This window comes from Cyprinodon variegatus, unplaced genomic scaffold (assembly GCF_000732505.1).
Source record: "Cyprinodon variegatus isolate N-32 unplaced genomic scaffold, C_variegatus-1.0 Scaffold267, whole genome shotgun sequence".
NCBI lineage: Eukaryota > Metazoa > Chordata > Actinopteri > Cyprinodontiformes > Cyprinodontidae > Cyprinodon > Cyprinodon variegatus.
The window spans coordinates 227,822-252,235 of NW_015150720.1; the positions used below are offsets into that span (position 1 = coordinate 227,822).

At 34.5% G+C, this 24,414-nt stretch overlaps 1 protein-coding gene across 3 annotated transcripts in view; it reads left to right on the forward strand.

Annotated features, from left to right (window-relative positions):
* The first annotated feature begins 9,570 nt into the window (after window positions 1-9,570).
* The window catches only part of LOC107089834 (CXXC-type zinc finger protein 5-like), a 44,363-nt gene continuing 29,519 nt past the window's right edge, over window positions 9,571-24,414 (forward strand). Inside the window, exon 1 of one of the 3 annotated variants that reach the window (XM_015382839.1) lies at window positions 9,571-9,895. The gene's annotated coding sequence lies outside the window, so the exon portion shown is untranslated. The remainder of the gene's footprint in view (window positions 9,896-24,414) is intronic. The other 2 variants (XM_015382837.1, XM_015382840.1) reach the window with 2 other exon arrangements.

The following is a 24,414-nucleotide window of genomic DNA, read 5'->3' on the forward strand; positions in this document are numbered from 1 at the left end:
TCAGAGTCATTTCGCGTTTAAGACTAGCTCAGCATTTCTGAAAACTTCTTGACACCTATCCAGGAGTCAGAAAACCAGAGCGAAAGTTATCTCTGATTGAAGCCTGTTTTGAGATTATATAATCTAGCTACTGCTAGTAAGAAACCTAATCAAACAATGTAAATAGCTCAACTCAAGTAAAACTTACAGCTGCTTTCTCCAAATCCAGTGCATAACGCCATTCTAAATGACCAATGTAGTCTTAACCCCTTCATAACAAGTAACTGTAGTGCTTAGTTGTTCAGCTTTTTGTTTTGTTCCAAATGTGTTTTACAGCCATGCGCCAGCTTCTGTTTCTGAGGAATCGTAGCTGCCTCCTTGGTAGGGAAGGCCACAGGAAGTGAGTTATCCATTATTGGGGTTATTTGCAATGCAACTGTCCTTTTTAAAGCATGACAAATGTAGTACCATCAGCAGTAGAGTGCTGCAGAGGAGCTTAGGGTCTCTTTCTAATTTTGTGTTTTTTACTAACTTATTTTTCCTCTTACAGATTCCTTCTAATTTTGCTTTTTTGTCACACTTTTTATTAGAGAATTGATTTGTCAATTTAAAAAGAAGATAACCTGAGAAGAACCTGGAACCTCAAAATAGGGAAAGTGTTATATATGAAAATAAAACTGGCCTTTTAGTTAACCAGATTATTTTAGCTCAGTCATAGTGGCCACACCAAGGCATGATCAAAGGCAGACCTCAGGGAATAAAGTCACCCAATAAACAGAGGTGTCTGTCAAAACAAAGTAGGTTAGAACATGTTAAAAAGACGTGCATCATGCCCAAAGCTTGGTAAAGCAATAAGAGGAGACAAAGGAGTTGAGAATCGTCAACAAGGAGAAATGTTAGAAAGTCGTGTCTAAATCTTTGAGACATCAGAGTACCAAATTCAGAGCACAACTTTACAAAATATGAAACCTCTGCTTTCCTTTTTTTAAAACATAAATAACAGAAACATTTTTGCTAGGGTAAATATTTCCCCCCCTGTGTGAAGAATTAAATCTTTAGACTGAAGGGACCTAAAATACATTTTTTTTCCATAAGTTCTTTATAAGTCAACCCAATGGTGTAGGGATTAGAAGGCAAATAAAAAATGAAAACAGATTAAAAAAAAACTTTGACTTGAATTTTTTGCATTTCACTCATAAATTCAATAATTACCACTGGCTTTTGTTTGAGGCATAGCTTTACCAATAAAAAAAGCTTTTAATTTAGCCAAAAAAAACAAATTCATGAAATATTTCCTTAACCTCTCTTTATTATGCTACTTCATACTACATAATTATCCCCATGCAGCACAGATTAGTTGATTTTTTCATATTAATATATTTTTTTAATTTTAAGTCAATCTCAAATTCTTTCACTTTTCATTAGGTAAATTCTTTTGCATTTCAGTAAATGCACAGAGATTTCTAAAAGTGACTTAAACCCCACCAAAGATAATAAAACTTCAAATGATGATGATGAAAGGAAATCTACATAAGCTACTGATCACGGTAACCAAGTATTTGAGGTCAAACCACTATTTATTGATGGGGAGTTTAAAAAAAAAGAGACCAAACAGATTCTGTAGGTAAAGTTTGGGGGGAAGATCCATTGTCCAGACCTTAAGAAAAAAATTCCTGTACTGAGAGGTCATGTTGCATCACCTGTTGCAAAAAAAAAAAGGCTAGTTTGTCCTAAAAACAAAAAGCCATCAAAGATCGACAACTTTAAGTTAAAATCTTGCAACCTTAAAAGTTCATCTATTTGTAAATTCCAGTGGGAGCTACATCCATTAAAAACAACTAAAGCAAAATGTTTTTTGTTGTTGCTGTGATCATCTTCTCCTGAAAGAGAGTTTTATTTGCTGTCATTAAAGTAAGTATGTTTTGTTTTTAATGTATTGTGATCCTCCCTATTAGAGCAGATGCTGGAAATAAATTCTGGTGTTATGTCATAGAGGATGTGCCAGCGTGTCAAGCATCTGTGTTGAGTTTTCATAGGGATTTTCCTTAAAAACTAAAAATACATTGCTGCTAAACTGATACCACTGTGTAATGACATTTAATGTTATGGTAAAAACAAGTTGCCTAATGAATGTCTGTGAAAAAGGGTGAAAAATAGAGATTATACAGCCAGAAAGAAAGAATTAAGCATTGACGGAAAAAGATACTATTTCAAAATGTATTTATGTAGAAAGCTCACAGTATTGGCAACATTTTCCAGTAATTTACGAAAGACGGTTGTTCCTTTTCTCTCCCTGCTCTCTTCCTCCCTGACGTACCTCTTTTTGGGCCATCATGCGGGGCTTTCCTGCAGTGCTGGTCATGTGTGCAGCTGGGGATGGAGGCCATGCAACGCTAATCCTCCTCCCCGGCTCAGGAAAGTACCGTGCCTGGCTGTGCAGAACGAAAACAACAAAGAGCTGAGTGTGGCTGCAGCCTCCGGGGTTCAGCGCACCCACCAGAACATGTCCAAGAGTCACAGCTTGCTGCTCCCTCCAACCCATCTATCCATGCATGACTCTCCTTCTCTCCCCTGCTGCCTCTTTTAAACCCATGAAAAGCACAGATGATTCAAGATTGTAAAGTAGGAGTCTGCCTCTTCCACATGATCAGACTGGATCAAGAGTAGAATTGAATAAAATATGTATTTTGTTAGATAGTTTCACACATTACCTTTTACGAAGCAAAACAATACAATGATAGAACAAAACAAAACAAAATGCAAATAAAAAAAACAAAAATATTAGCAAAAAATTATGATTCTTAGTAAGAAAGAGGATTGCAGTTACCCTAGTAATGTTCTTGGGCATGTTGCAGAAAATAAATGTCTTAATGGGACCAACTTATGTTTTCTTCTTTGTTATAGTTCCTATATTTCTGATCCATCTTTTTTTCACACCGCATGCATATTTTTTCAGCTAACTTGGGCCACTTACTTTCAGGATGTGATGATGTCAGCACAGCTGGGAAGCAATCTGAAAAACCACAGTGAATAAAACCTCAGGCAGGTTGAAGCGATGCAGTTATAAAATGGATCGGTTTGTCTAGTCAGACTTCTCAGATTTCAAATAGGTTTATAAGCAGAGATCCACGGTCTCTAAAGACAATGTATTCATTCTGCTCTTAATATTGCATTTAAAAGGAGCTCCTTAACCACACTGTGGGTTTAATCAAACCACATACAGCTACTTACAAGCTTATAAGCATTACATTTTTTTATTGGATCTGGTTTTGCCTTTTAACAAAACAGATTTTGGTTGAATAATGTCGAAAAGAGTCATCACATAAAAAAAAATGCCATTGATGTTTTAATGGCGACTTAAGGTGGTTGGGGTCAGATCAGATTCACAATTCTGACTTTCAACGTCTTGTTTAGACTAAATTTTGATGGCACCAAATATCCATTTTATGGAGCTCTCAAGTTGTCTATGGGATTTAAATTTGACGTTTTGATAGCTAAAAGATGGACGTTGTTTTTGTGTCTGATTCTACCAAACCCTTAATGTCTTTTTTGTGTGTTTTGAAACATTAACCTGCTGAAATGATGCATAATTTTCAAGCATCTTTTTCATTTCTATGGATTGTGACTTGAAATCTCTGCTCTGAATTCTCACGAGGTTTCCGAAGTCAATGGAAGAGAATGATCCAATACCTTCCTAGATTCTCCACGATACTTAACAGTGAACAGAAAATGCTCTAGTAAGACAAACATGACGTTTTCCTGCTAAAAAACAACCATTTAAACACCCTGTGGTAATTAGCAAACTCCAAAGGTTTGTGATGTTTTTATTTTTGTTCTTCTTAAACCCTCTTAAACACTTAGTAGTATGTAGCTTATTGTTGTTGAGAAGATTTGGTGACCTGAGATGATATTTGGTGGTAATAATATCAGGTTTAATTTCAGTTCTTAATGTAACCTTGTGAGCATTTGCTTAAGCCACTGAAACATATCATGTTTAAACCCCAGGGAAAAGAAAAAGATCATAGAAAGAATAAAATATTTCAAAACATGTAAAACAATATATAATAAAATTATCTATGGGGTATAGGATCTCCTCAACATTAATTGTCCTTATCCTTTCAGCTACTCCCATATTTAGGGGTGACCGCAGTGAGTTTTTACGCCAAATGCCCTTCTTCAAGCAACCTAGATTCAAACCCCCATTAGAGTTGAAGAGTTTAACTGCTTTAAGATCAGTCAATAGGCATTTAATGCCAGGTGCTTCTTCCTTCAAGTATTTAAAAGTGCTTTAAAACTTTACTAGAAGACCCTTCATTATTAGGTTGTGTCCTGCATATTTAAATTCCCTTTTTTCCAATTGCAGAGCATTAATTCAGACAGAAGAAAATTGGCAAATAACAATTATTACCCAGAATTTGTATGGTCTGAGAATATTCTTGCATACAAATTGAAACACCATCAAGATATTAAAAGTTGCAGCAAAGGTGTAACTTTTAAGGGGTCTAAATCATTCAGTTGCATTTATTTTCTACTAGGCGAGTCTGCTACCAAATGTGCAGTAGCTTTTACAGCCTGTTTTGTCACAGGGGGCAGTTTGCAAGAGATAGCATACTGTAGGCATTGGTTTAAAAAAACTTATAATATGAAAAAAGCAAACAAGAAATGTATTTATTTGCCCTTTATGTGTGTTTATATATATATATATATATATATATATATATATATATATATATATATATATATATATATATATATATATATATATCATTCTTACACTAGTATTTAAAGATACAGAATTTAATGTATTTTTTTAAGATTTGTCTGTATTTAAACATATGATCTAAAACATAATTTAAAAAATAAGTTATGTTTTTAGTCTTTTTACCAAGTACTTTTTCACTCATAATAAGTTTTAAGTTATTGATGCATGAGTATTTTTTGTTTTGTTTTTTTTTTGTTGCTGTACTTGAATACAAATTTTGGATACTCTGTCATGCTTCAAAAGACAAATAATTATGCAATAAACACAATTTGAACTTCCCTAAAGACATTTGTATGTTAAAATGTAAAAGTATAAAAGTTCTACAATGATCTCAAGGTATTTTACATACCTGGTGTGTAATTAGTGATATGGAAAAAAAAAAAAAGTAGTTCTAAGGATGTAATTTATCACATGGATACTGGAACTGGAAGGCTGATATTTGTTGTTTGTGTAATTGTAACATATATTGTATAGTATTGGAACACCTGCAAAAACAAAAAAACTTGATCCATACACATTGTTTAGTCAAACTTTTTTATTGTAGTCTTTTGTCATGCGTTCATAACGTGAAATAACCTTCAGAGTATGTGCGCCCGGAACTCAAATCCCGTGCGTAATTACGCACATGGTGACTTTCTGACTCCTGTGTTTGCAGAGTGAGCGTCATGTTTATGAGGGTCAGAGCGCATTTATTTGCAGGGATGTTTGTTGGCTAGAGGAACAGTTTAGTTTACCTCCTCTTTCTCTCCCTCTGTCTCTCTCTCCCTCTCTCTTCAGCTGCCGCGATATTTTCCAGCTCTGAAGCCTCAGCCGCGCAGCTCGATCGATTCGCATTGATTGTCCCTGACGAGCTGCTCCACTTTCCAGCCAATGTCAGCCAGTCTGCGATCGGGAAGGAGAGAAATGAAGGAAAATCTCTGCCGCCCTGGCGGTGTCATTTCCACACACTTGGGTTGGCCGCCTGCCAGCAGACAGGACAGTGGGAAGAAATGGAGTGGAGTGTTTGTGAAAGCTGGAGGAGAGGAGTGACAGCTCTGGTGCTGTACTTTTATCACCTCCTTTTGATTTACAGTTTATCCCGTTTCCCTTAAAAGAACTGTTCTTATCTCCAAACCACATCCAGTCTTGTGCTTCACTGTTTGTGTTACCCATAGTTGTTTTGTTGTATTCTTCATTGCAATTTAAGAACCAAATTTCGTTTTGAAGAAACCGCTGAAATAAAGACAACTAGTCACTCTCCTTTTAACACAATTGGAAAATGGCATATTAGTGCATTTATTATTATTTATCTTTGTAACCTATTATTTATTGGAAATATTATTTCCAATTTTTTTTCTGCAGACAAAAGAAAACAGTTTAGTGTGCAGAGCATTTTTTCCCACCTCAGAATTTATACAATATAAGGTACTGAGTTTTGATCGGTTAAAAGGCATCATAAAGATGGACAATACAGTAACTGCTGGTGCATAATTTCTTTTTCTCTTTTTTTATAAAGAAGCACTGCTTAGATATCAGCTCCAATATCAAATATTGGTGATTTTATATTGGATATTAGGGATCCAATCCAGGGCACTTTACACTGACTTATATTTTTGTTTATTTGTTGTATACTGTACATATATATCTGTGTTCATTTGTTAACTTTTTTAACATTGTTTATATCAAGACTAAAGCCTTCACTCTCATGGCAAAATATATGGTTAATTCATTCAACAGTTGAACCGGATTGGTATCGAAAATCAGCCAATACGCTCAGCCCAGGTATCGGGTGGGATCAGGAAAAAAAAGCTGATCATTGCATTTCTACTTTTATTATTATCTTCATTGTACATTTTGTTCCCAACATGGATCGCTTTGTACCAAACTACGGGGAACTTTATATCTTGTTGATGACAAATGTTTTAAAATCATCACCAAAAAGTGTTCATAGTCTGTTGTAGCAAAATGTGTTTTCATAAATCCAATAAATATCTATCCTTAGAAGGTTGTTCTAAGCTTTTTCTAGTTTTATCAAGTAACATAATATGCCATATTCTATTAGTTAATTGGCTCAAACTGTGATCAGATCCAACATAAACATGGACTTGAAGTAATAAAAGGTTTTCTGGAGAGAATATTTAATGAAATGAGTTAAGGAATAAATTTTTACCATTTATATGCTACATTAATTCTATAATACTTTACTAAAGAAACATTAATTTATACTTAATGATTTCAGAACAATATGTACTAAAGCGCTTTTCATGTGTTTAAAATGGAGGTAATGATGAAAAGGCAATGTTACATAGCTGCACAATGGAAATCGACTTTAACTTTTGCAATATCTGTTTTCCTGCACAGACAGAAGTGATAAAGTGATAAATGTGTTAAGCCGTCCATCAATTTTCCATCACACCTGGCCCACAAGGGGTGCTGGTGCCTATCTCCAGCCGTCTATGGGCGAGAGGGGGGGTTACACACTGGAAAGGTCGCCGGACACACAGAGCCAAACAACCATTCACGCACACAAGGAGAATTTAGAGAAGCCAATTAATACAAACTAACAGTCATGTTTTTGGAAGGAAGCAGGAGTACCTGGAGAGAACCCATGCATACACCGGGAGAACACGCACATTCCATGCAGAAAGCCCTGGGCCAGGAATTGAAACCAGAACCTTCTTGCTGCAAGGCAGCAGTGCTACCCACTGTTCCACTAAGCAACCAAATCTTTTAACCCAACTTTGTTATTATAAGGATGTTGCATAGGTTTTATATTCGCAAACATGCAAAGTATGAAATATAATTGCTATGCACAAAAATCCTTGGACCAGTTTTTCTAAGATATTTGACATGAAAATAGTAACAGGTGTTGGGCTTTTCATTTTGTTCTTTGTAAACATTTTTCACAGTGAATAAATAAAAGAGTTTTGCTTTTTTATACTGCATGTTTGAAGTTCTAAGTTGGAAATGTTACAAAAAAAGAAAAAAAAAAATTCCAATGTGAAAAGATAGAAGTGCAGGTTAAAATCCAAAATGGCTGCCTTCTGTTTAGAATTCTATTGTTGTTCTTGCAGGATGTAGTTTTTTACAGTCTTTCCCAGAGACAAATAGATTTAAACATATCCAATCCAATCCACTTTATTTATATAGCACGATTTCAATAAACACAAGGTTTCCAAAGTGCTGCACAAAAAAGATAAAATAACAAAAATAAATGAAAATAAATAAAAGTAAATAAAATAAAATAAAATAAAAGCACTGCCCGCACAGGATAAAAATATGCATGTGTATACATAAAATCATCATGTGTATACATAAAATCAACACTCTACATGGTGTCAAAAGCCAAAGAAAAGCCAAAGAAAATATGTTCTAACAAGAACATATTTCTTTAGTGTGCATGATTACATGGTATTGAGGAACAAACGCTCGATGACAGCCTCTTTCGTTAAAAGTAATAACCTGTAGCGCTGGGTAAAAAAATCGATTTAATCGATTTTGGATGGATTCCTTTAGATTTTTGCAAAATCTATGTGTAAGGAATGACATTCACATTCAAATGAGCAGGTGTGTGCAAATGTCGACCCAAGTAACACATCGCTCAGCAAGCTGTCCCAACTGAAGTCTGATGTCTGGAACCATTTTGGATTTAAAACAGCTAAAGACAATGTGCTGGATATGTGACATTAAAGTAAATTCCCGCTACACTGATAATGAGTGGCGCCTCGCATCTCGTGCAACAGACCAACAAGATTACTTCAAGCCAGACAGCTGCAAATATAGCCAAAAGGTTGACTGAAGACATTCACAAACGGGGACTGACCAGCAAACACCCTGTAGTTGTTACAGCCAACGCTGCAAATATGGTTTGGCAGTGAAGATAATGCAGCTCATGCATGTCTGCTGTGTCCCAGCTGTGTCACGTCACTTTTTCACTTTTCACAAACAAGTTTGCACTTATGATACAGTTTTTTTCACATCTCAACTTTAAACTGCTCATTTATAAGTTTGCACTTTATGTTTAATATGACAGGAAAAAATTTATTACATGAGTATTTTGAAACACAGTTAAAGCACCTTCATTATTGTAAAAACAGATCGAATCGAAGTTAATCGATTTAGAACTGTATGAATCAAAATCAAATTGATTCAGGACTTTGGCCAAAATACCCAGCCTTAATAACCTGCTTATCGTGTGCTGCAAGTGAGAAATCTAACAACAACATGTTGGTTTATAATCATTTATTCCAACATCCAACTACTACATCTGGAAGTAAAATAAAACAGAAGCAGTTGAGCACACCCTTTAGTTTCTGTATCTTCCACAACCTTTTAATTACGCAAAACAGGAAAATCTGTGGGGTAGAGTCTGAAATCATGTTCATTCTTTTAAGTAAATGCTGGGTTCAATATAAAACAGAGAGAACATTGACAACATGATATTACACACACTTAAAATAATGGCTAAAATGAATATATTTTTTAAATTTTTTGTTATAAAGTGGGACTGGAAAACACTAAGAAATCTGCAGTCTAATCTACTGTCAATATTTATGATCATGCATCATAAACCAATGTAAAAACTTTACAGGAATGTTCTAAGCGCCTCATTTATAAACATTCTCTTATCCAGAAGGATGATTAAATAGAATAATTGATAATATTAGTAAAGTTTTCATATCCTAGTTTGAATACATGAAGTAAAGTGATGCAAAGGGCGGATTTCTGACAGTTCTAAGTTCATTTTGCATCAACTTCTATTCCGCACAGATCTATCTGAAAGTCCATTCCGGGTTTTCCACGAGGCTCCAAAAATCTATGAAATGTGTTTGCATGTTCCTCTCTGCAAGCGGGGATGTAGAGGTGGGATTGCAAGCGCCGAGAGAACTCGGGGAACCCACGCGTTCAACACAGCCCCTGAGAAAGTGCGCTTTCCTCACTGAACCAACGCGCAATCTTACATTAATTTTATTTTATTTCTCCTCACGTTTTTCACTATCAAGCAGGCGCCGGGTTAGGATTGTCTCTTTGGAAAAAGAAGCTTTTTATCTCCCTGTCTTCTCTTCTTTCTTTCTCCTTTTTTCCCCTGTCACCATTCGCCAAGGCAAGGCAGGGAGAGACGCGGACCGCTCGGACTGTGGGAGCCCTTCCCTCTGCTTGAAGCTCTTCTGGTAGGTGCGAATAATAATAATAAAAAAAACCTCCTGTGTTTGCAAATATGCAGATATATGGAAAAAGGAGGGAGGAGGGGTTGGAGTTGGTGGGGGAATCATACTATGTTGAAGTCTGATGAAAGTTAGGATGTGATGTTTGTGTAGGATGAAGTTGAAGCAGGGTTTATCTGGATATATCCTGGAAGGTTTGACCAGGATCAAACCCCGTTTATTCTCTCTTATTTAATACTACTGGGGAAATAAACATAACTGTAAATAAGGAGACGCTTCTTAAGGTAGGTAGTTTAATGTATATCAGTTGACATGACCAGTTATTATAAGGATTCGCTTAATTGAACATCGCTTTAATGAAAGTTGCTTAAAACATGTATGCGCCTCACTGAAACAGCTACTCCATCCGCGCGTAAAGACTTTTCTCTACATTTATCTTTTGTTTTCTACATCCCGGCATCATTTGAAAGTTTTGCAGTAATTGCTTTATTTTTTCCGCCACCACAATAGATAAATAGCAGCATCGCAAAGTGGCTTTAAATAAATCCTCTAACTTTTCTGTGTGCGCGTCCGCAGCCCTAATCGGTGGGAAAGGAGACCCAGCAGCAGGTTATGGACAAAGGATGAAGCCTTGAATCGAATTATTGCCACCGGGCTTTCTAGCCTCCTCTGCGTTCGTGCGTGTGCGCGCGCGTCAGTCGATAGGGAGCTCAGCGCGTGGACGCGCGCACACGCATAGTCCGCCTGAAAAAGAAAAAAAAAAGGATTGCTGTGTTCGGTGGTTCGGCGTCTGTCGCAAATGATTCACAACCACAACCTGCAATAAACCAAACAATACTTTCCCCCCTTCCAACAACCACTACCTCTGTTAAATAGAAGCTGCAAACCTAGCACCTGCGCGTGCGCTGACGTCAGTCACGGAAACTCATTCAGGACTGATGGGTGAGTAGCTGACACTTCATAACAGGCTCACTCATCAGGGCAAAAAACTAGTTAAGACTCAGAATCTGGAAAGTACGGAAGAGGATTAGGGCCACTGATTTTTACATATTATTTCAGTTTAATATGGGAAAAAAAGTCAGAATCCTGACTTTAATTTCAGAATTCTGACTTTTTTCTCAGAATTCTGACTTTAATCCCATAATTCTGACTTTAATCTCAGAATTCTGACTTTAATCTCAGAATTCTGACTCTAATCTCAGAATTTGGGATCTTAATGTAGATGGGCACCATAAAGGAAGAGACGTGTGAGCACTCAGCTTCACTGTCAAAGATGTGAGCTGTTTGGGAGGGCCAGTAACACATTGGTGGAAAAAGAAAAAAATAAGGGAATTTTTTTCATGCCCGAGGGATCCCTGGTGATGCTATTTCATTAATGGAAGAGCAGAAGGTGATTTGTAAAACAAGAGAGCTAGTTTAGTCTCTAAAACAGACATGGTTATGGCTTGATGCTAAAATGTTTGTTACCTGTCAGAATTCAGTGAGCATTCTGAGATTAAAGTGAGAATTCTAAGAGAAAAAAGTCAGAATTCAGATTTTTTTCTCATATTATACTGAGAAAAAAAAACACAAAAAAAAACAGTTAACTTTTTTTGTTATTTTTTTCAGTGGCCCTAATCGTCTTCTGTAGGAAAGGACCTTTACAACACAGTCCTATTAGATAGTAATCTAAAACATAACAGCCATTTTTATCAAGTTTTCTGATTCTGAGTCAATCATACAATAAACCGGCCACTTTATTAGGTACACCTTACCATTACGATATCTCACCCTTTCATTCTACCAGATCTGCTCCAATTCTTCCATGCAAAGATTAAAGGTGTTGCAAAAATCCCTCAGAGGTTTAAATGCAGCAAATTTTTTCAGCTTCATGTCCACAATTCAATGCTCTGATGGGTTTAAAACTGGTAATTGTGGAGACAATAGGAGTGCAGTGAACCCCCAAAAGTACATTGTCCTCCAAGAATCAGCCATCAAAAGATGGGTATGTAGCAGGCATAAGAGGGTGAACATGGACAACGATAATAACAAGGTGTTCTGTTATGCTTTAATGCTTCCTTTTTGGTATCCAAAGTGTGCCATAAAATACCCCAAACACTATTGTACCACCACATTATGAGGAGTTGTTGAATATATGCTTTTGTGTTTTTCAAACCAAATACTTAAACATCTGTCTACTATTTCATATTCAGTGGACCAAACAGCATTTTTCCAGATCGTTTAATTTCCTGTTTTTAGTAATGTTTGGGGCTTTTAGTTTCATATTACTGATGGCATTCTACATATCATGGTTAAATCCAGTGGTTATTTTAGCTGCTGTTGCCTTTTTTATCATCTTAAACAAGCCTACCCATCCTTCTCTGATATCAACAAGGCCTTTTCATGCACACTACTGATGCTGACTGGATATTTTCTATTTTTTTGTACCTGAGAGATGATTTACCTGAACATTTCCAAAGTTTTAACAGTTTCTGAAACCCTCAGATCAGCCTGTCCAGCACCCATAGCCAATAAACATCCGCAGTTACTTAAAACCCATTTTCTTCCTCATTTGGGTGCTTAGTTGAAACAAGTTATCGTTACCACATCTTGATGCCTGAATGCATCAAATGGCTGCTATGTTATTGATTCGTTTACTGTTCGTCTTAACACCTAATTAAACAGGCGTACTTAATAAAGTGTTTGTAGATTACAAAGATTCATATATAGCAGCAGTTCATAGACCATAAACCAAAGATTAATCTTTGCAATTGATATCACCTAAAAAGTGTTCTGGAAGGAAATATCTTGAAAAAAATAAATTTTTAACACATAAGAAACAACAGACCCCCAAATCAAATGGTACTTCATTAAAAAATCCAAAGCAGCATGATAAAGATCATAACAAATAGCATTTGGTCAGAACAAACAGCACAGCTGTTAAGCTTTTTATTTAGAGACATTTAAATATGCTGAGAGGTAATTTCTTGCAATTTAAAGTAACACATTTTTAAACTAATAATCAAACAATCAGACTAGAGACTTATGCCCATAAAGACCTAAGGCTTAACTTTGATTCATTTTGAACAGATTCAAACTTGACTAAACCGTCTGGGACTACAAAGTCTCAGGAGCAATTTTAATTTTAATTTTACATATTCCTAATAATCAGGGGTGAATAAATCCAGAAGGTTTAGATAGTGGCTGGAGTGAATGATTAATGTCCCCCTCCCCTGTGTTTCATAGTGTATACAAATGACAGGTTGTCAAGGTAACAACAGGCAGAATAAGCATGGCTTCTCTGTGAGGTTTCTCATCGTCATGTGCCAGTAAAAGGAGTAAATAGCCTCTTCCAAGTTTGTCTTTTTTAATTAAATGCTTCCATCGAGAAAAAAAAAATCTAAGGTAAGCCAGCCACAGACTGCACCTCGGACAGAGATGTGCATGTTTTTCAGTAAAAACAAAACAAAAAAGTGTTTTGCTTTGTTTACAAGGGATGTTTGCAGACCCCAGGCTGTTAGTGGCTCTTAACTTGTTCATGCTAGCTGTAGACTCATATGGCTACACAGATGTCTGACAAACTATCAGTTATGCTGATAATTTCAAAAATGTCCCTCTGACATCCTGTTCTTTCTCTGTTAAGCTAACATAATTACAAAGACAGTTGGGATCAACAATAATAATCAATTAATAAAAATATTTTCAGTTTAATTTATCTTAACATTCAGTATTAACAGGTTTATTACCTGTTTCTGCATTTGTTTCTTTACATTTATCCAATGACCATTTTTTTTAAATTTTCATAGTCAACAGTTATTGACATGTGAAATTAAACTTTGATATATCCAATATATAACATAAAGATGGGAAATAAAAACTAAAAAAATAAGTTCAACCTTAACTGTTGATGATGTTTTGAATTAATTAACTACAGCAATGCAATTTAATAGTCAGATCACAGGTATAGTATGTAGCGCATATTATAAAGTTATGATAAAGAACTTAATGCTTCATCCTAATTATTATTTCCAGTCGCCTAAATGTCAGCGAATCACTCCATTCAATCTTACTCATTTTTATTATTAATAAATACTAAAGAGAAAACTTGTGTTTACATTTCACTTTTGAACAGCTTTTGAAAATGATGGTTCATGGGTCATCTTGCAGTAAATTTGATTGACAAGACTAAAATGTCAAGGCAACAACAGTTTCAGAAATGGTATGACCCACTTTATATGCTTCTGATTAATTATTTTGAATAGATTTGATATAACTGTATGAATAGGAACCAATAGGAAGTAATCAGTGCTAGATGTTATATAGATCTCATGAGTTCAACATATCACAGTTTTAGTTCTTTAATTAAAGGTCTAGATTAGGCATGGGTCTATTTCAGATTCTAATAATATCTCCTTCAGTAAAAATACCGTGATTTCTTTGTAGTTGTAAGTTTTTTTTAACAAAATCTACAACGATGTGGACATAGTTGTGCTGAAAAAGTTAGATTTATTTAAGCAAATTAAGTAAAATGTACTTGTTTTTCATAGGCACAAACAGCATTTTACTCAGAATTTTAAGGCAACACCGATACAAACAACCATTGACACCTAAGGAGAATTTAGAGGAGCCAATTAACCTAACAGTCAAGTCTTTGGAGTGTGGGAGGAAGCTGGAGTACCCGGAAAGAAACGCATGTATGCAAAGGGAGAACACTCCATGCAAAAAGACCCCAAGCCGGGAATCAAACCTGGAACCTTCTTGCTGCAAGGCGGCAGTGCTATCCACTGGGAAGCCCTCTAGCTGGAATATTACTTTTCACTTACTTTACACTTACTTTTCAATTAAGCAATAAAACCTTTCCAACCCTCTGAAACTGAGAGTTTCAACAATCGTTACAGAAAATATATATTTTGTAAGATCAAGAATATTTAACTATTAACTATTAATACTTAACACAAACATGCTCAAAACAACTTCTGGGCGAGGGTCAGAACAGAAAGAGCCACTTAAACTTTGATAGTGATGTAAAGATTATGTATGCCTCTATTTAAATGAAAAAAAGCATGTAAAAAATATAGTATTAATAGTAAAAGTGCATTATGTTGTACTGCATAAGAATTTCTTCCGATAAAAAGATAGGTTGGTATGACTTGTAAACAACAAATACACAGTATTTCATATACACCACACCCAACACAGATCTGGCAATATAGGCACTACTCAAATATGCAATTAAAATCATACAAACCTACAGACTTAAACAGTGCAATTTAAACCAGTTGTCCAGACTAGTGGACTTTTAAGAATGAATTTACAACATTAAGTAAAAATAATCAACACAATTAAAAATTAACAGCTTAAACTGTGTAACCATTCTCAATGAAGAATAAAATCTCTATTAGATATTTGAATAAAGGTATCTGTTATTTGCCAAATAACATTTGGCATACATTAAAAATTAAAAAACATTAATGACAGGCAACCTTTCACTAAGATTAACTGGAACCCACTGCTAATTGTTGCTATTTGATGCCAAATTTTTCTACCCTAAGATGATAAAGTCACGAATGCATTTAAGAAAGGAAATTTAGGGAGAGTTTAAATCCATCCAACTCCAGGAAAATGTTTTGGAAGACTTCAAAAGTGTAGTTCAGAGCATATATCAGTCCCATGAGCAGCGAGCAGGCTTTTGCAGTAGTGTTGCACCCTTCCAAAATGACTGTCGTCAGGACTACCTATTGTTCTGTGTGTGGTCCTGTAACGTCTGGACTCGGAGCAGAATCAGTCCTGCTGTGAGCTACAGTGTGCATGTGCCTTGCATGCATTTCAAAATGCTACATTTTTATAGTAAAGTTTATGAAGTATTTATGTAAATATTGCTATTAAACTTTTAAACAGTATAAGGAAATCTAAGTAAAACTTACTCTTTCCCAAAATTCATGTATTACATTAAAAAAAGGTAAAATTTAACTTCAGAACCTCTTGTTTCTATTGAAGCTTAAAAATACAGAGTAGCAATTATGATGAATACTCTAATAGAGTTAACTGCACCGAAAATAATTTTTTTTCAGTGCTTTTTGCTGTTTAAGAATTTTTTTCTTTATTTATGGTCATGTTAATTAATTATTCTCAAAAATTTGTTTAAAGACTCCTGCATAAGCATGGTCCCATCTGTAAAAATGTGCTCTTCTGTCTTTTCCATATTTAGGCGTAGCTTAAAAAAATATGGTGTCTCCCACTTAATCCTACCTTTTGGAAAATGATCGATTATTAAAAGATTCTATTCCCTCTGATAAACCTAAAAAAGTGCTTCAGATAACTTTGTTTCATAATAACCAAATAAAAGTACCTCAGATTAAGGTTTTAGTTTTAGATTTTGCTAATGCAATCAAAATGAATTTTAAGACGTTTTACACATCTGTACAGCTAAAATGTAGGCAGTATTTTGTTTGCTAAAATATCAGATTAATATTGCCAACATTTTAAAAATTAAATTTATACAAAGTTATAAGCTCAATATTTGTTTTTGTTTTTTTAATTATACATTTTCTTAATTTTGTAAAACCAAAGTAAAAATCCCTTTTTTCCCCTATGAAACCTAATTTTATTAAGTATTAACAGACTTATTTTTGGATATCCATGTGGAAAAATAGCACCTTACATTTTTAAACTAAAAATCCATTAATTTGTGATTCCTAGGGCAGAACATTGTGTTAATTGTGGGCAAAGCCTGAAGATGCTCTTGTTTCTCTCTACTGGAGACTTTTTATCTTAAAAGTCACAAGATTTATCAGTAATTACTTCTTAGGGGAGCAGGAAAGTTTCCAAAAAGTTACAAAATAAAACTACAAAGTTGGTCATTGTCAAGAGTAAGATAAAAAAAAAAAAGCTCATATCCAGAGGTATTTATTTGCATTTGAGTAAATTTCAAGCAAATAAACAATACTTCTAGTAAAAACACAGACTGCATGAAGAGCTGAGGCTACTTTACAGACATCATATGACAAATTATAATGTTATATTATATTATATTATATATATGTAAAACCTTATGCTTCATCCTACTCCTTTTTGAAACATGATGCATGTTTGTGAAGCATTCAATGTAAACATTGTTAAATCATATCATGTTTCATAATAAATAAATGTAATGAAAATTTTAATAGATGACCAAAATATGGGATATACTATATTTATGTCCAAGAAAATAAAAGGTATCTCTCCTGTTTCTTTATGTCACTAACCATTTGCTGGCTGTAGTTTCACATGAACAAAACAGTTATTAGAGTCTTATCAGCTGTGTGATTGAGAAGTGCATACAGTTTTCCTATATTTAGATTTAACCTCAGGCCTATTAGGTCAAAGAAGCTGAGCTGTGAAATTCATGGAAATGAATTAATTTAAATAAACCCACATAACTTGTTGACAGAGGAATTGGTGTCTGTCTTTGTGAAGGGATGGGTTGGGGGTCAATGACAAATTTGTCAGTAGCACACAGCCAAACAGCAAATTCTGTCATATTGCATATATTGCATATGTATCACGAGGGGGGGAGATTAACAGAGGGCAGGCTTTTACTTATAGTATGTTGCATGCAGTTGTTTTTATATTTAGACATGATTTTTATATTTCAATGTTTTTTTTTTCTATATATATTTATCTTTTATTGTCTTACTGTTCTTAGCTGTGACTGCGGTGTTTATATCATTGAGCAGCTGAAGAACTAAATTTAGCTTTGGGATGGTTAAAGTATATCTGTCTATACAAAACAAAATAAAAATACTTCTGGGTGAAAGTTATTTTTTTTTTTCTTTTTGTTCTGCATTAACTTTTCATTTAAAAAATGAAAAATGTTAAAAACAGAAACATTGACAGTTAACATCATATACAGCTCAATTAACAACAACAGAACACATTGTGTGTTTACTCCAGAAGGGTCCTTTGGTCCGCCAGTTTTGTTTGGACATAAAGCAGAAATTATTTTCATAAATTAGATAAGTTTGCTTTCGCATTACATTTTTTATTAGTTGATTCAAGTCCAGTATGCTACATTTTTTCTGTATTTGTTATGCTGTTATTACAGCTGCAAAATAAAAATCTCTCTATCAAGCACAACTCATATAACACAGGTTTGAAGCATTCTATTGATGAATTTGGAATAATGTTGACCAACGAGTGCTCCACTGCACCCCACAGTTTTCAGGCAGCAGTATTGTTCAGCAAAATATGGTGGACCAGGTATGACTTTTAATGTTACCTGTGTTGACTCAATAAGTCCCAAATACACGCGATGTTGCTGTCAGGTTCAAGGCCAGATTCATTCTCACCAGAAGCAGGCTCTGAATCCATCTTTGCCACGTCAGCCAGTCCAAACATTTGGCATGCCGAGGAAGTCTAATCTTCCTCAGCAAGACAGAGCTTCTGCATAACGTATAAATGAGACCAAATAATATGAATACAAAGTAATTACTGCAACATTGGTATAAATACTGCTTTAGTGACACATAGATGATATAAGTAGTATTTCTATGTTGTACATTTTTTTTTTTTTTTGAAGCCATTTCCATAGACAAACATGTCTTTAAGAGCTGTTAAAACTCAAGACAAAAAGCAATAGTTTGAGTTGATTTTGACATGTAATGATAATATAAATGTTAAAGTCATTGGATACAGCTTGGAAATGCATTTGCCTAAATAAATGGTTTGTTGACAATTAAAATTAAATTAAAACATCCTGATTGTCAAATTAGCTTTCTTCAATATGTGAGGAAACACTGTTAAATTGTGACACAAGCTTAAAACATATAGTAGCATGAGGTTAAAACCGTCAACGTTTGTTCTGCTGTTTTAATTGCATTTAAAGAACAGCTCACTAATTATTTTTGCAGATGCGTTGATTATCAAAATGAAAGCACTTTATCTCTTCAGTTTTCTTCTAAAATATCTGATCATTCTGAAAAATGTCCAAATATATATTAGTCTTTTTCTATGTGCATTATTCGGTTTTACATGTTCTGACAGAAGGATTCCAGAAAATTGGGAACAGCTTATTTTTCACTTTGGAAGTTAACGTAGAGAAATGTAAGCAATGTCATTGAAAATTATCCATTGTTCTATCAAACTTTGCACAATCTTTATTTTATATGTCAATACATTAGACGAGGATGCCACAGGAGCTGAACTACAACAGTAATCTGGTTTTAAAATGACAGCTGAAGTTTTGGAGATGGTTTCCACAAGAATATGAGGCTTCTCTGTAAATGATGCGCTGAGGGAAGCTGAGATGGCCAGGGTGCTGGAGGTAGAGGAGGGTGATTAACCAGAGACTATATGCAATGCTCAAGGTTTATTATGATGGGAAAAGTGTGACTGTTAAGGCACACTGCACAGGAGAATGAGGGAAAGGGTAATACAATGTAGATGGACTTCCTGGTGCTTCTTACTCAATGTTTTATCACAGAAACATAACTGTATACCTGCATCCAAGATAAAAAAAAAAAAAAAAAAAAAAAAAACACTTCTTTTCGGCAATTTGAGGTTTAAACCTGCATTCTTTCACATTTTAATTTTTGACATCTAATAAGCACGTTTTCACGTTAGCTATAAGGATCAGAGTCTTTTAAAATGTACCTTTTGCCAATATCAAGTAATATTAATACACAACATTAATTAACAAAGGTTATGTTAAATATATATAGTTCAAAGGTCAGGAGATTTGAATTCTAAATAACATATTTCTTCTGTTCTGCATTTCATGCATTAATATTGGGATTTTTTTTTGGTAAGGATTTTTCAGACAGTAGTGGTAGTCTTAAAATATAGATTTAGCATGAATTTCACACATTTATGAAGAAACACTTTACCTAAAAGGCTGAAAGCTGAACCATTCGTTCCTAAAGGTTTGCGCAGTTCAAGATGTTCAGATTCGGTCCTCAAAAAAATCTTAACCTGCTGCTGTTGAGTTTTGATGAGGCACAGTGTTTTATGGTGTTAGGATAAATATGACTTAGATTTAATAAAAAAAACAAAAACAAAAAAAAACATTCATGACAAAAAATGTTTGAATACAAGCTTGGATCTCAAAATAATTCATAAAGCAGGTACACCTGCATCAGTACCCTTTATAAGGGTGCTGATGTTTAAGGTCTTTATATGAAGTTTTATTTTACTTTTTAAAAGTCATATTAGCAAATATATACTAGTACAGCTACAATTTATCATTTAGACAAAGTAAAAAAATTTTTTTTTTTCTGCTTTAGAAAATCCGTGCTTTGCTTGTTTTAAATATTCCTCAACTGCTTCCAGCAGGTCTCTGCACATCATAAAATTTATTAAATTGCTGTTAAGCTACTCTTGAGAAAAGCATACAGGTTATATAATATAGGCAGTACTGTGTTAACATTATTGTGCAAGGTGAAAAAGTCTTTATGAAATCCCAGAGATTAAATTCAAGACCTAAAATTCCTAAAGGTTAACACTTCGGTCTCCCCACTGTAGAAAAAATAAATATTTTTCACCATCAAATCATTCATACTCCTACTAGATTTATTTTTAAAGTGAAATTTGAACAGTTTGGAGCAGACTTGTCCTGAAGGAGTTAAAGATTGTGGTAATGGTAAGAACTCTTCCAACTTTAAAGAATAATACCGCAATTATTTGGGAGAACATTCAAAAGCTGGTGAGAAATTGTATGGATGATTTTTTAATATGTTCATTGTGGTTCAAGAATGAATTAAAACAATTTTAAAACAAGGGTATTCTAATATGTTTCTTTCTTTACACCTTAGGTAAATAGATAAATTGTTTAAGAATAGGTGTTTATTTTACATACTTTTATTGTTTTTAAATATGTTTGTCTGATTTATTTATGGAAACAAACATCTTTGCTTGATTGAAATAATTTTAGATTTCAGATTAAGATTTTAAATTTAGATAAATATATTATAATGAAAGCCAATTTACAAGAAAACAGCGATGATTAAAGGCCAAATTTTTTCTTGCTTAGCATTCAGTTGACATAACGCCAACAGTTATTAAAAGTCTGTGGTGGGATCCTGATATCATTTATTTTTAAAATGCCTCCCAATTTTAAAACCTTACACTGGATTCTTTGAAACTATTTCATTCTTTTTTCTTTTTCTGGACCTATCTGACCATTAGGATCTTGAAAATGATATTTTGTGCCAGCTTTAGACATGTTTTGCAGTGAGGCTGCATTAAGAGACAGTGTAATGACAATAAAAGCTGGAAAAAAAAAAGAAATCAGAATTCTGCCAAAAATTTGCAATAAATAAGCAGAGAAACAGTTTTATTTAATTCACATGCACATAAACTGCTTTTCATGATTATTCTGAATGCACATTTAGCTTCCCCTACTTCCATGTGGACATTTTTCTGCCTGTTCATGTCAACATTCGTCCCTTTTAGGGTAGGATCTATAGAAATGGTAAAGAGTAGATCTCTGATTGGCTGCTGAAATATGGCCGCTGTCCTGAAGCGGTTGTCTAACCTACTTAGCTAAGCAAAAACAGCAGATGATGCCTTCACACTATGCTGCATATTTCTGTTTAAATTGACTGACTGTCGTACTTACTGTATTTATGTCATTCAATGAAATTCCACATAATGTTCCCTATGATATTTGGTGCAGGTGTTCACCCAGCCATGGAGGCTAACTGGGATTTGGCCTGGGCCTTTCTAAGATAAGGCTCCACCACATCACTATAGTTACGTCGCTTCACCAGCAGAAACGTGGCGAAAGACAAAAAAAAAAAAAAAAATCAGCAAAGCTGCTCTTTTATTAGAAGTTTTAGATAATGTACATTTTATTATGCTATGTTGTACATGCCTAAACATGCCTCTGGCAGAACTGAATAGACAAAAAGATTTATAAACACACATATAAATAGGTCGATAGATGGATATATTTATAGATGTATTGTATGACTTTCATGTCTGTGGTACTGAAACAAGAGTCAAATGTTCAAAATTTGCAGGGAGAGTAGTTTATGTAGGTTTGGATTAAATAAAACTGTTTGTAGAAGCTACACTGCATGTGTTTGGTGACAGTGTAGTTACCCAAAGAACAGTTGCAAGCTGGATTTTATTTTTTCTATCAAAAGAGTCTTTTTCAGCCAAAGATTTGTTTCTCTATCTAATGTTCAAGAAAAAACACAGTCATCTTTACTTATGTCTTTATGATTTTAAATGCATGCCAAAACTATTTGCCTTAATACTAGAGATGCACCAATAAGGCTTTTACTGGCGACAATGATTTTTATGCTCTTCACCTGTAATGATCTATTTTAGACCTGAAAAATATGACTGTCCTTTTTTTTTTTTTTTTCTTTTTTTTTGCTTAAAGTGACTTGGGGGAAAAAAAATGATTATTCACTATTTTATCTACAGATGGAGCTGATTAAGAGGCATCTGCCAAATGTGACTTATGTAACTTTTGCATCTCCACTTACTACCTGCTGACTCAACAGTTTTGTTTTGTTTTTTTTCTGCAAACCTTCCCAGTTATTCATTCAAAACTTCAATGTCTTTGATTTACATGTAAACTGAAATGCAGCAAAAACAGAATTGGATTTAATGTGTACAGTTCAAAGACATTCAGGAGGAGATAGCAACTTGAATTTTTCAGTCTGACTCAAGACACATTTAAGTCATAAAAAGAGTGTCGCTCCAGGACTAGAGACTCATTAACACATTATTTATATCACATCCAACCAGGAATAAAACAAGTCAGTGTAGAAGCTACAGACTGCAACTCTGATACTTTAAAAATTAATCTCTAAAAGGAAGATGTTGAGTTTGTGGCCTGATGCTAGTTGGGCTATTAATGGTTTATAACAATCTGTTCATTTTTGCTGTAACTTCATAAAAGTGACCACACAGATGTGTTTCTAGCTTCATGGTGCAATATATGACTTAGGAGTCTTTAAGAACAAAAATACACTTAAAATATCAAAATCTTATTGTCTTACTGATAAGTCAGGTACTTTTACATACTTCAAATGAAAATGCTTCCTGTCCTGTTAGTTCATAAATGTACTCAATATTTAATGTTGCCTTGATCATTGTATTTCAATTTATAGCATAACTGAACATGATTTGTCTTTAAACTTAACGTAAAAGGATCTAAAACATGCTTTTCTGATGACTCATAATGACGGGAACAGAATCCTCTAGATGAAGTCCAGGAGGAGACAATGTGAACACACAACGTGAACAGATGTTTACTCCATCATTGCACAATTAAAAAAAGAAAACATTGCTTCCTCAAGAAATTCAATATTAATAGGTATTATTGTCATTTATTTATTATTTAACAGAAGTGTAAGTTCATATATATGCTTAATATTATGCTTTTTTAAATGCCAAGAAATAATTTAAAGAGCACAGCTTCATTTTTAGCATAAATTTCCCGCCTCTGATGACAGACAAACTAAAATGACATCAGAGTTGTGCACATGCATGAGAGGAGAACAAACACCACAGTCTGCTACTCTAATTTCATTTTGGGTAGGAAAGTTATCAATGTAAGTTCTTTTAAATGGAGCGTTTTACCTTTTTAGCAAACAGGAGCCTTCCAGATCTGGTCTCACTCATTGTTAAAAGATTCCACAGTATTCACTGTCATCTTATTCCGTCTCCATTCGGACTCAAATAGACAAAACTTTTATTTACTAACTCTTTTGTGGAGTTTGTCATGGTGTTTGAGGTGCACTTGGGGCTCGTCTTTTGTCGTCTGTCTTCACAAACCGTAGTCCCTGTTCTCTTGCTGCACTGGATCTCAATTAAATAGCCAGGTGAACAAAAGCACGTATTGCGTAATCCCTACGTGCTCACAGAGAAGTTGACCCAAATCGCTCTTTCATGAACGTACTAATTATGCCTGGGTATCAATACCTAGAAAAATATTTCATACTTGATATAATTTTTGATATAAATAAAATGATCTTATCTCTGCTGGTGTTGCGAGGGGTGCTGGTGATTATCTCCAGCTGTCAATTGGCGAAAGGTGGGGTGCACCCAAGACAGGTCGCCATTCTATCGCAGGGCAACGCAGAGACAAACGACCATTTATGCACACACTCACACCTAAGGATAATTTAGAGAAGCCAATTAACCCCACAGTCATGCTTTTTTGGACTGTGGGAGGAATCTGGAGTACCCGGAGAGAACCCATGCATGCACAGGGAGAACTCCATGCAGAAAGACATGTAGAAAGAAGGAACCTGCTTGCTTCAAGCAAGCCATTTTTAATACCATGGGATTTAAAATGATTAATTAAAAATATTTTTATTAACATGAAAAACAAATCTATAATCTTATCATTGAACAATTTTTCTTAACAGAATCACAGATGATCACAACAGAATTTCCTATTTTTTGAAGGTTATTTGAGGTATTATTCTGTTTAGGTGCAAAAATTCTATAATGAATAACAAAAATATGCCAACAAAACTTGTCTTGCAAATCGAAACTATGCCAAATTAGTATTGTATCCGGATATATCGTTAGAGTATTGATGCTTTTCAGAAT